Genomic DNA, 16,298 nt, shown 5'->3' with positions numbered 1-16,298 from the left:
CAGGTCCTGACAGTACACTGCGGGACACCAAGGAGAGAGGACGCCGCCGGGAGCAGACTGGAGGAGACCGGAGAGGTGAGTATACAGTTTTTTTTTTTTTTTTTAACGTTTTAATTCTCTTTTTTTTACTATAGATGCTGCATTTAAAGCATCAGTTGTTCACACATTATAAATCCATGCCGTTTGCATGGATGTGACCAACTTGTCAAGCACTTTTCCAAGTGATGCTCAAAATCGCTTGGAAAACTGCTTGAAAAACTGCTTGAAAAAACGCATGCGAAAACGCATGTAAAAACGCTGAAAAAACGCTTCTCTCTGGCAGAATCTGCTACGTGGGCACATAGCCTTAATCTAGCAGTTCTGTGCCAGAAACATGTACTAGGATAACAAATTACCGATTAAAGGAATTTTGAAGCATATATATTTTAAATTTAATACTGTGCATTATGGAAATACCTTAGATTTTCATATAAAGATAAAAAGCCTGTATGAGGTAGAGAATTCAAAAGATAAAAGACATATTATGAAAACACAAAAGTCATTATCTCAGTAAATTAGAATACTTTATAACAACAGTGCCCTGATCGGCTCCATGCCACACCGCATTGATGCAGTAATTGATGCAAAAGGAGCCCCGACCAAGTATTGAGGGCATTTACTGAACAGACATTTCAGTAGGCAAACATTTCGGATTTTAAAAACATTTTTCAAGCTGTTATAAAGTATTCTAATTTACTGAGATAATGACTTTTGTGTCTTCATTGGCTGTAAGCCATAATCATCAACATTATCAGAAATAAACACTTGAATAGATCACTCTGTTTGTAATGACTCTATATAATATATGAGCTTCACTTTTAGTATTGAAGAACTGAAATAAATTAACTTTTTGATGATATTCTAATTTAGTGAGATGCACCTGTATATGAAGCTGTGTCCGACCGCAGCCAGTCTGGGCTCGGACTGATTTGCACAGACATCAGATACATGAGCCATTATTCTGACAGAAAAACAGGCTTCTTATTAGTTGGTTGGGCAACCAAGAAAAGCTCAGCTTTCATTTATTAAACTGCTCCAGAAAAAATAAAACAGGTTCTGAATGGTTGCTATAGCCGAATATGATTTTTCTTTTACTACAAAACAGTTTTCATAAAGGAGGTCACATATATGGGGCAAATGTGCAAAAATGTAACGTGTGTTGGCACACAATGTTGTATCAAGGTTTCACAAGGGGTTGCAGCTAAGAGGAGAGACACAAAAAAGAGACACAGACTAATCAAGTGGTAGACAGACAAGTCTCTAAATAGGTGTCAAATTTATAATCCACTGGCTTTCAGATTAAGTTCCCAAGATGAGCATTGAGTTTTTGACCTTGCACATTTTCTACAGCATTTCTGCAGCAATTAGAAAAATTGAGTTTCTTGTATTTTTTTCCCACAAGGATTTTCAGTGTTTTTTTTCTACTGCACTTTTTATCACCTGCTCTGTTTTGGATACTTTCAGTTATTTGACTGTGATAAAACTTTCCTGATACAGTAATTTAGAGACTGTGAGCATTTTTATAGCATTTCCACTGCGCAAACACAACAAAAATGCACATGTATTTTTCTGAGGATTTCCCTGATCTCAGTCAATTCTATGGTGAAAATCCACAAACAAATCTCACATTTACTGCAAGTGAAATTGACATGTTGCAGATTTCAAAATTACACAGGGCAGTTTACGCGGCGTAAAAAAAAAAATATGCATCCAATATACATTGCCTGAAGGCCCCATTCATCAAGATTATTTCACCAGAATTCTGGAATAAAACAACTTGAAATTTGTGCAGAATCTGAAGTTGTGAATAACTTTTGGCGGTTTTATGCCATTACAAAAGTAAGTGGAGTCGGTGCAGTACAGGGTGTGACCAAGCAAACCCGACTAATTGAACCGCAGCAAATCCGCAGGTATCATATTTATACCTGTGGATTTGTTGCATTTCAATTAAAGCCAATGGGCGCGAATTCGCGGATGAAACGCCCTGCGGGTAGTACCCGGGTCGGCAGATGAGTACTAGTCCTCTCATCCGACTGCTGCTCCCGCTGATAACAGTAAGCCGGCGTGCCAGCGGTGGTAAGAAAAAATTTGAAAAAGGAAAAATAAAAAAAAAACAGAACACTATACTCACCTGTCCGGCGCCCCCCCGGTGTCCACTTGGTTCCCGACGATGTCTTCAGACCGGCGGTACACTGCTGGGAGCGCGCTTGCTCCCAGCAGTGTACTGCACTGCCAGGACCTGCGATCACGTGAGTGATCAGCTGATCACTCATGTGACCTCACGGTGGGAACATTCTCAAGAATGTTCCCAACAGTACTGGTGGTGAGCTCACTGGAGCTGATCTTCAGCTGATGAACCCCAGTAACCTCACTCCAGCAGCAATGTATACTGACAGGAGTGATTTTACACCCCTGTCAGTGTACATTCCTGTCTTCTACAGCAGTGATATCAGTGATTGCTGGTGTCACTGCTGTAGAAATGGCCCGGATCGCCGAGGGACAGTCGTTGGCGGTAATCGTGGACTGCTTCGTGACGGCGGACAGGTGAGGAATATGTTTTTTTTTACCTTTTTTTCAGAAGATCAAGGGATTCGGGGACTGAGAGAATAATAAAAAAAATGTTAAAACTGTTTTTTATTTCATTAAAATACTTTATTCTGGCCTTCTGTTTACTGAAAAAGCGGCGACCACTTTACTACGCAGTTAGTAATGGAGGGCGTCTTATAGACGCCCTCCATTACTAACCTGGGCTTCATGTCAGCTGCCAATACAAGGCTGACGTGAACCCCAACCCTATTACCTCACTCACCACCGCTACAGGGCAGTGGGAAGAGCGGAGGCTAAGCGCCAGATTTGGTGCATCTTATGGATACACCATTTCTGAGACAAGAGAATTCAAGAGAATTTGACATGCTGCTTGTCAGTGTCCACTGGTGATCCGCAGCCTCAGATGCACGCATAGTGGACATGGGATTTCTAGAGATCCCATCCACGATGCTGTAACATCTGGATGCTGCGGGTTTGACGCTGTATAAACACAAAGCGTCAAACCTGCAGCAGCTCCTGATCGTGGCCACGTACCGAAACTTACCAACAGCGTATCAATTTCTGTAGCGGACACGCCAGTCCCCGCTGCTGATTTTGACCGATTGAAGTGTCATTATATGAGGTGGATTCACATGTACCGACAACAAAAGTGCCGCATTAGAACACTGTGTTTTGGACATAACAAAAATGCGCTGCGTCCAAAGCGCCGCTTATTGCTGATCGGGGGGACATAGCTGCTAAAGAACCAGCTGTGAACTGTTAATAATGGCCAGGGACCATGCTTGCAAATGGCACCTTCCCAGGCTAAAAATACCAGCTCACAGCTGCCCAGAAATTACATGAATACAAATGCTCATGAAGATTGGGTGAATGGGACCACCTGACACCCAGCTCTTTTGTTTGGTGATGACAAAGTGTCAATCAGAACATTTCATGACCAAAACGAATTAAAGTGTTAAATAAAAACACAGACACAGAGCAAGCACTTTATTTGAAATACAAGACACATTCTTTAAATTAACCAATTTACTCACCCCAGTTCTGATGGTAATCAAAGGGTTTAAGCAATGTCCCACCAAATAACTTTATTAGCGCCAAAAAGCATTCATTGATGTACAAAAACTGCATCAAAAGCGGGTCAAAAACGCATCAAAAACGTACAGCGTTTTTACTGCCAGTGATGCAGAAACGCTCAGGAAATGCTTCAAATCCTTATTGTAAGCACATAGGCTTAAGGATTGCTACTTCCTATAGGTGGCGCTAGAGATCTAGTCCTCTTCCTCTCTAAAGAGACACTTTACCCAAACTGGAGTAACATTTCAGGTGCTGGCACTTTATGGACGACAGACTTGCCTAAACGTACACAAAACACTGGCCTGGATTAGTAATCTGCCCCATCCCGCCATCCATAGAGCGCCTGATAGAACATGCACCGATTGTATGAAATCAGACGCGTGCTGGGAACCAGAAGCTCCACGTCCCTATGTGTGAGCCCTAGCTCTGCTGGGTACTAAGCAGCGTGTTAGAAAGTGACCCAGGCTCGCACACCCGACTGTATAATGTGGCCTCTAGACTCTTGTCGCTGTTTTTGCGTCGCCTGAAAATTGCGTCACCCACCAACCAGACGTCTCTTGCCATCCACAATATGGCGGAGAAAGGAGGGGCGTGAAACGCCCTGCTCCCCTGCTCTGGCTGCGCAGGCGCGGTGCGGTGGTCGGACCTGGCACCGTTTCCTCTGTCAGGGCCGCGTCTGCAGAGACAACTGAACGGAGGCCTGCCTGCTGCTCCGAGCCTGTAACGGTCCCCATACCGGGCCGCTCCGTACATGAGGATATCGCCAGGACTGGCTGCCTGCATGCTGTCACATACTCCCCGGGGCGGCTGCCACTGTACTGCCCCGTTATTGTAGCCCCATACATCCCTGTCCTGTGGACCCCCGTGCTCTGTATGCATTGTCCGCAGCACTCAGCTTCTGCATGTTCCCGGTGTCAGCCCACCCCCTGCTCTCTGCTCCCAGCTTAGGGTGCCCCCTCTCTCATCCCCCTGCGGTCTCGGCTCCTGCCTCGCCCCCCATTCCTCCTCCACACGTCGCCCCAAATCAATGGGTGATCCTGGACATCCGTCCCTCCAGGTGAGGCTGCGTGCATGTGTGTGGCTGACCAGCCTGCTCCTGATGCTGCACTGTGCTGCTCCTTGTATATGGGGTCCTGTGTGTATATCTGTATACTGTATACTAGTGAGGAGCCCCAGCACTGCTCTCATCACAGCCCTCACCAGTGGACTTCCCATGGTGGCCATCATGCTGGGCTTGGTGACATGTACACAAGATCTGGTCGTGGCCATCATGCTGGGCTTGGTGACATGTACACAAGATCTGGTCGCCGTGCAGACAATGGTGGGATTTCTGTCCAGGTCACTTGCTTGTCTGTGTCCATCTTGGCTGGTAATTATTATGTGCGCTGACACAAAGGTGACCAAGGCTTCTTCTGTGTCTTCTGGTATTGACCATATTCATTAATTGTTTCTGTAATATAATCTGAACGCTCGGATGGTAACGTCATCAGTTTTTTTTGTTTTGTTATCTAGAGATTGTCTGTACTCATGATCTGTATAGTATATCACGTGGTGTACTAAGCCTGGATGGACTGGAAATTCACTAGACTTTCTCTAGATGGCAAGTTGAGATTGGAATGTCTGATGTTTTACTGTTGAAAAATGTTTGCAAGAATGGTTCTAATTTCTCTTCTGATTGCCAATGTTACAATTATGGTTCATGTGTATCGCTGCGCAGGTGATTGTTCTAATCTAAAGTCATTGAGGGGGTCTCCGCTCTGGATCCCCTCTTAGTGACAACTATTTCTCCATTGATGTCCTACAGAAACACAATCTGGAATATATCAATGGGGGATTCTCTGTCATGTGACCTTCTGATTTACCTGCTCAAAATATTCAAGAATTGAAAAAAATCCTCTATGTAAAATATCAAGGGCTTTTAAAATTGATGGGCTTTTTTGGATAGGTTATCAATGTTTAGATTGGTGGAGGTACCATCGGTTTGAAGAGACCCTGGTGCTTAGCGGCTCCATCAAACATCTTATCGCCAGGAGTGATATGTTGTACCCTTGCGATCAAATATTGATGGGCTAGGCCAAGAATACTGTCCTGCCCGTGCGCTGTTGTCTATTGGTAGATATATTGGGTGAGAGAGTTCGCCTGGACAACCCCTTCAATCATCCTGGTAGTCTGAACGTTCATAGACCACAATAGAAAATTACTCAAAAGTCCTAGGAATCAAACCAAATTTCCAGGGTATGTTTGTGTGCTGGGACTTCTGGCACAAATTTCTGCAACTGAGAAACTGCCCTGAAAGAAGTGAATAACAATCTGCAACTACCATTTTATTCCATACTTATAAGAGGGATTTTTATTTTATTTTATTTTAATTTTTGCTGCAAATGGATTTGTACAAACTTCATTCTGCTGAATGGGGTAATCACAGAAATTTCTGCAACTAATCTGCCTTCCTCTTAAAGTTGTATGCGAGGATAAAAACTGTTTGAAATTTTTGCCATTTTTACATCTGTCTTGACCCGTGTTGATAACTTTATTGGAAAAAGGGCAGAGTTTATCCTGGTGTTGGGCCCATAACTAAGCATGGCCCAAAAATTGATCATAATTCACTCCACAAAGTGGCATGAATTACAAGAGAAATGTACTCCAATCTCTAACAGAGGCTCATTTTTTGCAGTGGCACATAACCCAGTGCCTGTTGATCAATAATGGTGAGCTAAATACCAGTTTTGGATTAATCGAGGCCTCTGTTGGCCTTTTTAAATTGTTCTAAAAAAAAAAAGTGTCCTGATTTTCAAATGGTTTTTTTTTTTTTTTCATTTTGTAATTTATAAAAGATGCAAGTTCTTTACTGCCGTCATTCATTTTCCGTACAGATGCCAGTGGCAAACTCCAGAAAAAACACCATAGCCAAAGCATGCGGCTTCTTTAAAAATAAATCATAAGGCTATGCCCCCCCCCCCTCTAACCCCCAACAAAAAAACAAGTATGTATGTAGACATTTCAGTAATTTACTGTGGACTTTGAAGGAACATTTCATCACAGCATTTTTTCAGCTAAAGCCTTCCACCTTTATAAGTAACAGCAAAACGCTGTATACCCTTCATTCTCAGGATTGTCAGCGGTCCAGAAGTCAGACCCGCAGTGATCATAGTGAGAGCATATCTTGGCCATCATTTTACAATATGAAAATATTTCCTCTATTAGCAGATTTCGCACATCTAAAATTCGCTGCAGATCTCCTGACCTGAACTCGACAGCTGTTGGGCTCAGCTTGGGAGACGTGTGGCCGGTCCGATGTCCAATACATATATAATCGGACCTCATGCATCCCCCCCTTAGTCATTACATCCCAATTAATATTCACAATTCTTTTTAGATTTTCGGTATTTGGAAATATCTACTTCTTGTGTATCTCATAAAGGAGGCAGGCAGCATTTGTGTGTTGCCTTGGGCAGCGCCTGTCAGCCTTGCTTCATGCCATTACCACAATGGCAGGGCAGTGTTTTATCTTGAGAAGGCGGAGGCCTGTGGCTGTCAGTGTGCGCTCCCCGGGGATGTCTATGTCACTCACTAGCTGGGCAGTTTCTGAAATTCCAGCTGTCCAGTGTGGTGGAGGCTAGAAAGGCTGTCATTATTGTTGGGTTATTTTTGCTTCAGACCAACTCTGTAAATCTTTTTTAGATTCAAGCCTAATATGGCATGTGATATGTCTTACTATGTGAGCCTTTACCAGTTCCTGTTTGCTATTATTTATTTCCCTATATAACACCATCATGGTCCAGAGCGCTGTACAGAGACTGTCCTCTCTGACATCAGTTCTTGTCTCCTTTAGGGCTCACAATCTATTTTCCGTTATCTCTCTCCATCTCTGAATAGTTCTAATCTCATTGAGTGCCAATGTAAGTTGTCCGCAGAAGGCAAATCAAATGGAAGCGTATGTACGTGACGGCAGTTTTAGAGTATGTTCACATGCAGCGATTTTTCTGCACCAAAAACCAGTATTCGCAGGAAAAACTGTATACAATGCACTAGTTTTTTGTGCGTGTTTTTTTCTCTATTCATTTGAGTCAAAAGCGCTGAAAGAATTAATTTGCTGCAGATTTTCAAAATGCCCAGCAGCAAAAAAAAAAAGCGCAAGGAAAAAAAATGCAGCATGTGAATGAGATTTTAAAAATCTTAATTTTGTTTGCTGGTATTGTAAAATAGTGTTGTGTTTTTTTTTTAATTTTTTTCAGTGCAAAAACGACACATGTCAACATGCCCTTCTTTATACAGAAAACATGCAATAAAACTGGGGTTGCCCAGGCTGTGGCGATTTTGTTACCTATGTGTGCAAAGCAGTGTTCTGTTATGGAAAAAAAAAATCACCAATCCTTGTATAGAGAGCGATTGTTCCTAAAAGACACCTATTTTATGAAGCGTTCCTTTTATGAGTTGGGTTTGTACTTGAGCACCATAGAGCAGCACGCGGAGTGGCTCCATCTATTGGAATCACAAGGCTCCACATGCCGCCATACAGCCTCAGACTAGATCTGCACACATGGTACAGAATGCTGTGCAAACGAGCAGTAAATCCACATGTGTAACATGGATTTTACAGAGGAATAGCCGCCACAGACTCCATCACTTACATCAGAGTAATTGGTCGGTACACTGTGTCCTAATGTGGCTTTGCCATCCATGGGGGGGTGTTCAGAAGGGCCCCCTGCTAATCTCAAAAGGAAGCTGATAAATGTTAAAATTGGATAAAGCCACTATTCATACTTCGCATTTCCCTTTTGTCTGAAAATAGTTGCTAAAACCTCCACCAGATATCGATGACTCATAAATAATATATATATTTTTTGTGCTCATCAATATCAAGGTAGTGGACAACCCCTGTGAGTAGTGAAAATAAACAGATTATGTGGAAGACTTAGTAAAAAATCTCTATAATACACATGCAGCATATTTACTGCAGAAATTCCTGTGCCTGTCAGTCAGTTTCATACATCTGGCGGCAAGCACATGGATTTCTGCAAGCCCCACTGTGCAGTGCTCAGATCTAATCATTGGAGAAAGCATTACCTGGGGGTAACATCCCAAGTATTTAACATATTACCTAAATGAGTTTTTTTTCCCTTTATTCATTCAAAGATAAGGCTGTGTGCCCACGATGCGTTTTTTAAGCATTTCCGCAGCGGCAATTCCGCTGCAGAAACGCTTAAACGCATGGTAGAAGGCCTGCCATGTTACCCAATGATAATCTGCATGTGCACATGCTGCGGAAATTTCCGCTGCGGATTATCATTGCGGAAAAAAACGCAGCACTACCAATTATTTTGTGGAAGCGCTGCTTTTTTGCCGCCATTGACTTGCATTGGAACGCATGGAATCCTCATCACTGGATCTGTACATGCGGATTACATGCGTTTCAATGTGCGGATGGTACCCGGGTTTGGAGAAGAGGAGACTCTCCTCCGGACCTGGGTACCATAGTACCTGTAAAAAAAAGAATAAAATAAAAAATAAACATATACTTACCTTCTGACGGCCCCCGGTGTCTGTTTGTCCTGGCTTGCCGGCAGATTGCAGTGGACTCAAGGACCTGCGCTGACGTCATTTAGTCATGTGACGGGTCACGCGACCACTGACGTCGGCAGGTCCTTTCTGTGTAGCGCGAGCTGCCGGCAAGCAGAGACAAAGACTCCGGGGGCCATCGGAAGGTAAGTATAGATTTATTTTTTACCATTCTTTCAGTCACACTATATAAATCCATGCCGTTTGCACGGATTTATATACTGTGACCAAGTTGTCAAGCACTTTCCAAGTGATGCTAAAATCGCTTGGAAAGCGCTTGTCAACTCGCATGCGGAAATGCATGTGAAGAACGCTTCACATCCGCTTGTCCCTGGCAGGAAAAACGCATGTACAATCCGCATGTACAATCCGCATGCGTGTTTTCTGCCAGGGAGATGCAGAAACGCTCTGGAAAAATCCGGCGCATTTCTGCATAGTGGACAAATAGCCTAAGAGAGAACGCAGAAAGAAGTTTTCCTCCTCTTTTGTATCCGCTCCAGTGTTTGGCTAAAAAGAACAGCAAAAGAAAACAAGGTGCCTATGTTCCTTGAATTAGAGGGATACTAAAGAGTTATTCCCTTTCAATAAGAAAGGGACTATTTTTGGATCATTGGGGGTCCAGACACCGAAGCCCCCACTGATCATTAGAGTGGGACACTTTCATATCCCTTTGAAAGGAAGTTTGTTGTGCATGTTTGACTGTTGCTTTGTTCATTCCATATGGGACTGCTAGAGATGGTGGACATCGGGAAGCTTTCACCAATCCCATAGAGAATGAGTGGTGCTGTGGTTGAGCCTTTCAGTCAGGGAATAAAATTGTCCATTCCTGCAGTCTCAGCAGTCGGACACCAACCAATCCAGAAGTTATCACCTATCTTGTGGATATGTGATAAGTTCCCAGAAACTCCTTTAATTCAGGGAATGTATGCATTACAAAGACTATGATTTCTTATAAAAATTACTTATATTTAAATAAAATTTTACAGAATGATGCCTTTAAAAAAAGAAAAATACATCAACTGAAAATTAAAACAATACAAAACCAAACCCATAAACGAATGGCTTGATGAAAGTTAGGGAGAAAAGTGTAAAATAAAAAGTTACTTCCTTAGAGGGTTCAATGTGTTTCCCTATTTCATCAGTATGCCCTAATGGGGTATATGTACATTATAGAGTAGGTACCTGTGTGAGCTGCTATAAGCCCGCAGGTCTATGCCCTGTAATACTACATTGTAATACATTCAAGAATAATGGACAGCATTTGGAACAGAAATACAATTGAATGAAAAGTTGCAATAATAGTGGCAAAAAAAGCCCCTCTAAAGACTGTCTTGTGCATGCACCACACTATGCTATAGCTAGCGATTTGGGTGCAGTTTGACTTGCTGCTATTTCTACCTGCATCTTCTATTGTAATGATTCATGCTGATGCACAGATGAACATCTGATACAAGTCAAGAACGAGGTTCTCATAGTCTTGTGTTGAAAAGTGACCTCCGAAGCTCTCCAGCCGGTGACTTTTTGCCGGAGCAGCGCTGGAAAAGATTGAAGGGGAATTACATTTAAAGCACCACTCCAGCAGTGCAATAAAAAAAAGAAGCGCTGGAGTGGTGCTTTAAGCTTCTCCTACCCATAAGAGCCATCCACGTGCTGTCCTTTTTTTTATTTTTGCCCCTGTCTAATTGGTTACAAAGAGCTTGGAATTATATCCTGTATATGTGCGATATATACAGTACAGACCAAAAGTTTGGACATACCTTCTGCACAACACAACTGATGGTCCCAGCCCCATTTATAAGGCAAGAAATCCCACTTATTAAACCTGACAGAGCACACCTGTGAAGTGAAAACCATTTCCGGTGACTACCACTTGAAGCTCATCAAGAGAATGCCAAGAGTGTGCAAAGCAGTCATCAAAGCAAAAGGTGGCTACTTTGAAGAACCTAGAATATAAGACATATTTTCAGTTGTTTCACACTCTTTTGTTAAGTATATAATTCCACATGTTAATTCATAGTTTTGATGCCTTCAGTGTGAATGTACAATTTTCATAGTCATGAAAATACAGAAAAATCTATAAACGAGAAGGTGTGTCCAAACTTTTGGTCTGTACTTTATAATTATACACACATGCACGGGTGGCATCCACATCCTGTTTTTCTGATGGACGCAATCACTGAATAAGTAACCGTTGTTTTAATTTTTATTTCATAAGTCAATAGTACATAGGAAAATAAGCAACTTTGTAATATATCTTATCAGAGCATCTGCCAGGATCGATCATTAATTTTCAAAATTTTCAATTCTAAATTGAAGACATATTCTATTACTGAGGTAGGAGATGACACTTGCTTCTTACAAGAGCGTAGTTAGACGGCTGTATTACTCGTGCGACATAGAAATACGTTTTGTCACGCTCAGGTCAGGAGAGCAGACGGCCGGTCCGAGGATTGCGATCCTCGCGTGAGTAATACGGACGTCAGACTTTGCCCTAAGATTCTATGTATCTGGGAGGGTAAAGATGAGGGTTACTCTTTAAATGAGCGACTTTGATTTGTAAATAAAAAATGGACACATCTTTTGTATTTTTTGCAGACAATTGGTCCACAAAAAAATAAGAACGTGAACGTAACGGGCATTTGTTTTATCCATGAAAAGACCTAGAACACGAATGTCAAACACTCATGTGAACGATGAAGCTTTGCTGAGATTTCCCTCACAATCCATAAGTTTCAATTTTCATCATACGTTTGCATTTGCTAAGAAATTAATGAATGAGCAATTGTAAAGGAGAGAAGGATCTGCAAGAGGAAGGGTACAAAAAAAAAAGCCTTATTATGTGAACTGGGCAGAACTTCAGATACAAACAGGAACTAATGAGATTACCAAGCTTAATATTTCCCATCCTCCATCTTTATAAATAGCTGCAGTAGGGAAATTAATAACGCACAACTGTACGCAATATGATGTGTAGAATGAATCACTTCACAGTTCATTTCTGCATTTGCGGTTTCACCTTTACAGGATGATGGGTGTGATATTTAGTACAGTGGGCACTGTTATAACTGTAGCAATGGCGGTATAATTGTGTTGTCAGTCGCTGATTGGAGGTAAGTGGGGAGCAGCTCTATGAAAAGCCTTTCTTGTGGTGTTACGTCATCAGATGTAGGATGTCACACCCAGACGTGATGCACAGCACATGTAGTCACATTACCATAGGGTAAACTGCAAATGTCACAGGTACAGGTGGCCTCAGAATGACAGGTTTTAGGTATGCGACAAACAAAAAGGTGTGGAGGCCACAAAAGTAGAGTAAGCATGAGAACTGCAGTTCCTTAGAGGCATTTAGCAGTCTTCATTTCCTCATACAAGTCCTAAGATAAAAGCAAAATGAGCAAATACCCTGCAGTAAAGAAATAAATGGCAATAGTGTATGAAAATAATATAAGTTGCTTAGTTAACATAATTTTGATCAAAAAACGTAAAAGCCATCCCACCACGTCAAGGTGAACCTAGTCAGGACAGTCCTAACCTCTAGTATTACCTTACCATATGTCAAGTGACGTAAATGTGAATAAGGACTGAGACCTCAACTAATGGACTTGGGGAGCTATATAAACATAATGTCCAGCTCAAAGAAAATTGAGGCCACACCCTTATATGCACAAAATGCAAAAACCTGAAACAAAAAAAAACCCTGAAAAGATTAACTGGAATATAAGTTGGTATGCATGCAGCCTGTAGGCGCATGTTCACACAGGCCACTAAAATTTAGATTTACAGATTGACCTTCAGATTTGTAGGACCCTTGTATTTTCATCCCTTTAATAGGCAATCCATATGTTCTCTGCATATATGCATATATTTAATGACTATTTAAACAGGGGATCTAGAGTTCATCAATAGGAGGCCGTCCATCTGTATGTCACCCTCTAGTTCTGATTTTCCACTTTCACAAGGGATAGGTGTTCAGTTGAAATTTCAAAGACTTTCTTTCACGGTAGATGTGACTCTATGGAGGTAATGAAAACAAGTCTCTGCTATCTTTATCATTCTGTGGTGTGGTGATCGGCATCACCACAGCTCCGTACCTGCTAGTGGGCAATATTCCTTTCAGATGCCCACAGCTACTTCGCCTGATACGTCTGTACCAGTAAAAGAAACTTATTGATAGAATAGTGCCACTTTCCCAATGTACTGGCCCATATGAGTTCAGTATTGCTTAGGGCATGTTCACATCATGTCCGGCTCACATGTTTATGATGGTTTTCAGGGGATTCCATTTGAACCACCCCAAAAAAAAATGGTATTGGAATGTGCCCCTGATGGAACCATTCACTATAACTAGGCAGATGGAGTAACTTTGTATTCCATCTAGCCTCTTTTCCAGTGGTGCCAATCTTTTTTTGAGTGACGCAAAAATGTAGTCTACCATATTGTATCTGTATAAACAAGATGGACACTGTTAGGTGGAGACCAGATGGAGTATAAAGTGAATCAGACTGCCCTAATATAGTTAATGGCTCTCTTGGAGGCACGTCCAAATTCGTTTTTCGGGGATTTCAATGGAATCCTTGATGGAGTCGTGATTATGTGGCACCAAAAATGTGAGCAGGCCCTAACAAATCTCAGGCACTTTGATTGATTAGACCCTGTTCACACAGTGCAGCTGTTAAACTCTGAAAGAAAAATACAAAAGGGCACATTCACATAGATCTGTGGTAATTTACAGCAGATCTGACACATCGATTTGTATCTTCTTCGTCTTCCCTGTTGAGTCATGCTGGTGCCACATAAGATTTCTCAGTTCTTGGTGCTGTCTTGAAGTCACTTGCTTCTAATGTCATGGCACACCTGGTTGTGTGCTGTATCGCTTAGGTTATTTGCTGAGCTTGCTGCACTGCTCTCTTGTGTCTTACTGATGGCTTATTCCTTTTGTATCCTAAGGAATATAAAGATGCTACCATTCTATAATTAGCATTTTTTTTCTTCCATTATATCTTACTATTTGCCTTTTCACTACCACAAATGTTGGTGTATTTATCCTAGTGTTAGACATTACTGTTTTTATATGGTAGAGGAGATTGTCATGTGCACTTTACTATAAACCTGATCGTATGTGTCCAACCATTGTAAGTATTTATTAATATCTTTTTATTCCTATCTATACATACTGGTTTATGTGTACCTAAATATTTACATTGCTGAAAGGTCCACACAGCGCCCAGCGCAGCCGCCTCCTGCTTGACTGACTGTTCCTTTGCCTGAAGTCACAGAGCATAGAGGATGTCAGTCAAGCAGGAGGCGGTGGCACTGGGGAAATAGAGCTGGAGTGACAGAGGCTTCATATCCAACACTGATTTCTCAGTATCAAAGGAACGAACTGTCTTGGTAAACCTATTATTTGACTTGTCTTTGCCACATATACATAGCTTGAGGGGTGAAATCCTGCTGACAGATTCTCTTTAAAGACTGAACTGTAAGGCCACATTCACACGGTCAGTATTTGGTCAGCATTTCATATCAATCAGTATTTGTTCCACTCCTAGTTTTGGCTTACAATCAGAGGAAAAGTATAATAGAAACACGTCACCACTCCTGATTTTAGCTTACAAATACTGATGTAAAATACTGAACGTGTGAATTAAGACTTAAACTTTTATTCTCCTCTTATGAGCAGAAGCCCATTGCTCCCCAGCCTCCCGACTTCTTCTTGACTGACAGTTTGGACCAGCGACATTGTTGCTTCCTTGGCTTCAACTGTGCTGATCAGTGATAACCAATAATGATTCTCATTATTTTATATTCTGTCAAACTAGCCATACACACAAGTCAGGTGAAGTAGACCATTTTTACTGTAATTTTAAAATTATTTGCAAAAGATCGCTCTCAGTGATTATCAGCAGACTGTCTGCCAAAAATGTGTTATTGATCAAATACGGCCAGTTACTTGGTATTAGACAACTATGTTGTGCATGTGTGTGGTGTGTTTGTTTGTTTTTTCTTTCTTTTAATGTAAGCATATGTGTGTGTATGTATATATAATATTAAATAATGGTTTCCCCAATATACTTGTTCAGTCTCGCGTATTGACGGGTCTCCTAGATTTTAAAAGCGAGGGACAATTATTTGATTGAGAGCATTCTAGCCAATTGTACATCCAGCCTTTTCATTTTACACATTTTATATAGGGGACTGCAGACAATGGAAAGATCAAGCTACTAGTCTGCTCACAATCTGATGACTGGTGGCTACACACATAAGATTAACTACGGATGCTACGACAAGAAGTAATAATTGCAAATAAACTGCAGATAAATGTCTCATCTAAGGCCAGCATTAGCTAGCTGTCCATCGCTCGGCCAGTTGCCATCTCAGCCGACTCTCCTATACACAAGTGCTCTTTTGGCCGAGCACTTCTGTGTTCTCTATGAGAAAGTCACTGACTGATGCGTCAGATGGTGGCTTATTTTAGGGAGAGCAATGCAATCGGCAGTCCGAAATTGGAAAACATGCACAATCGACATCTCTCCCTACTATCAGTCGGCCAGTGCCCCCATACACATTGGACCATTGGCCGAACCTTTTGATATCGGTGGGTTAATAGGGCATTTGTCTGATGTGTATGGGATACGTTAGTGAATGAAACCATTTGATAATAGGCATGGTAACCATTCACATAAGATGTCTGCCAAAATTATCAAAATTGCTTGTGACAGAAGATGGCAGACATTGATCTGCAGAAACGATTGTCATGTTGGGTAGTGGATGAATAATCAACTAAATTCTGGTTGATCCTAATTTTATGGGTATGGTTAGCTTTAGATTTGACAAATAGTTAATGGCTATTCCCCCACCCGCCACAACCTTATACACATACATGTGTTCTGAATAGGGAAAGGAGATTAAGTTGCTTCCAGACACTTTTGGTGGTACCTTACTTGAGAAAAAAAAATTGGGCATGCTGAAATCCAACATGCCCGACCCTTCTCTCTCCAGACATCTACCATAGAAGGGATTGTCGGGGTAACCTCCCCCATACATATCAGGAGTTCCTACAATGTAGCAGTAGACTCTAC

At 41.8% G+C, this 16,298-nt stretch overlaps 1 protein-coding gene across 2 annotated transcripts in view; it reads left to right on the top strand.

Annotated features, from left to right (window-relative positions):
* The first annotated feature begins 4,260 nt into the window (after window positions 1-4,260).
* Window positions 4,261-16,298, top strand: part of CSK (C-terminal Src kinase) — a 102,325-nt gene continuing 90,287 nt past the window's right edge. For both annotated transcript variants that reach the window (XR_012251272.1, XM_073652818.1), the window contains exon 1: window positions 4,261-4,717. The gene's annotated coding sequence lies outside the window, so the exon portion shown is untranslated. The remainder of the gene's footprint in view (window positions 4,718-16,298) is intronic.

Source organism: Phyllobates terribilis, unplaced genomic scaffold (genome assembly GCF_046119375.1).
Source record: "Phyllobates terribilis strain yellow unplaced genomic scaffold, ASM4611937v1 Scaffold_11__3_contigs__length_659146591, whole genome shotgun sequence".
NCBI lineage: Eukaryota > Metazoa > Chordata > Amphibia > Anura > Dendrobatidae > Phyllobates > Phyllobates terribilis.
The sequence above is the reverse complement of the archived record's forward strand: the minus strand, read 5'-3'. Positions and strand labels throughout refer to the sequence as shown.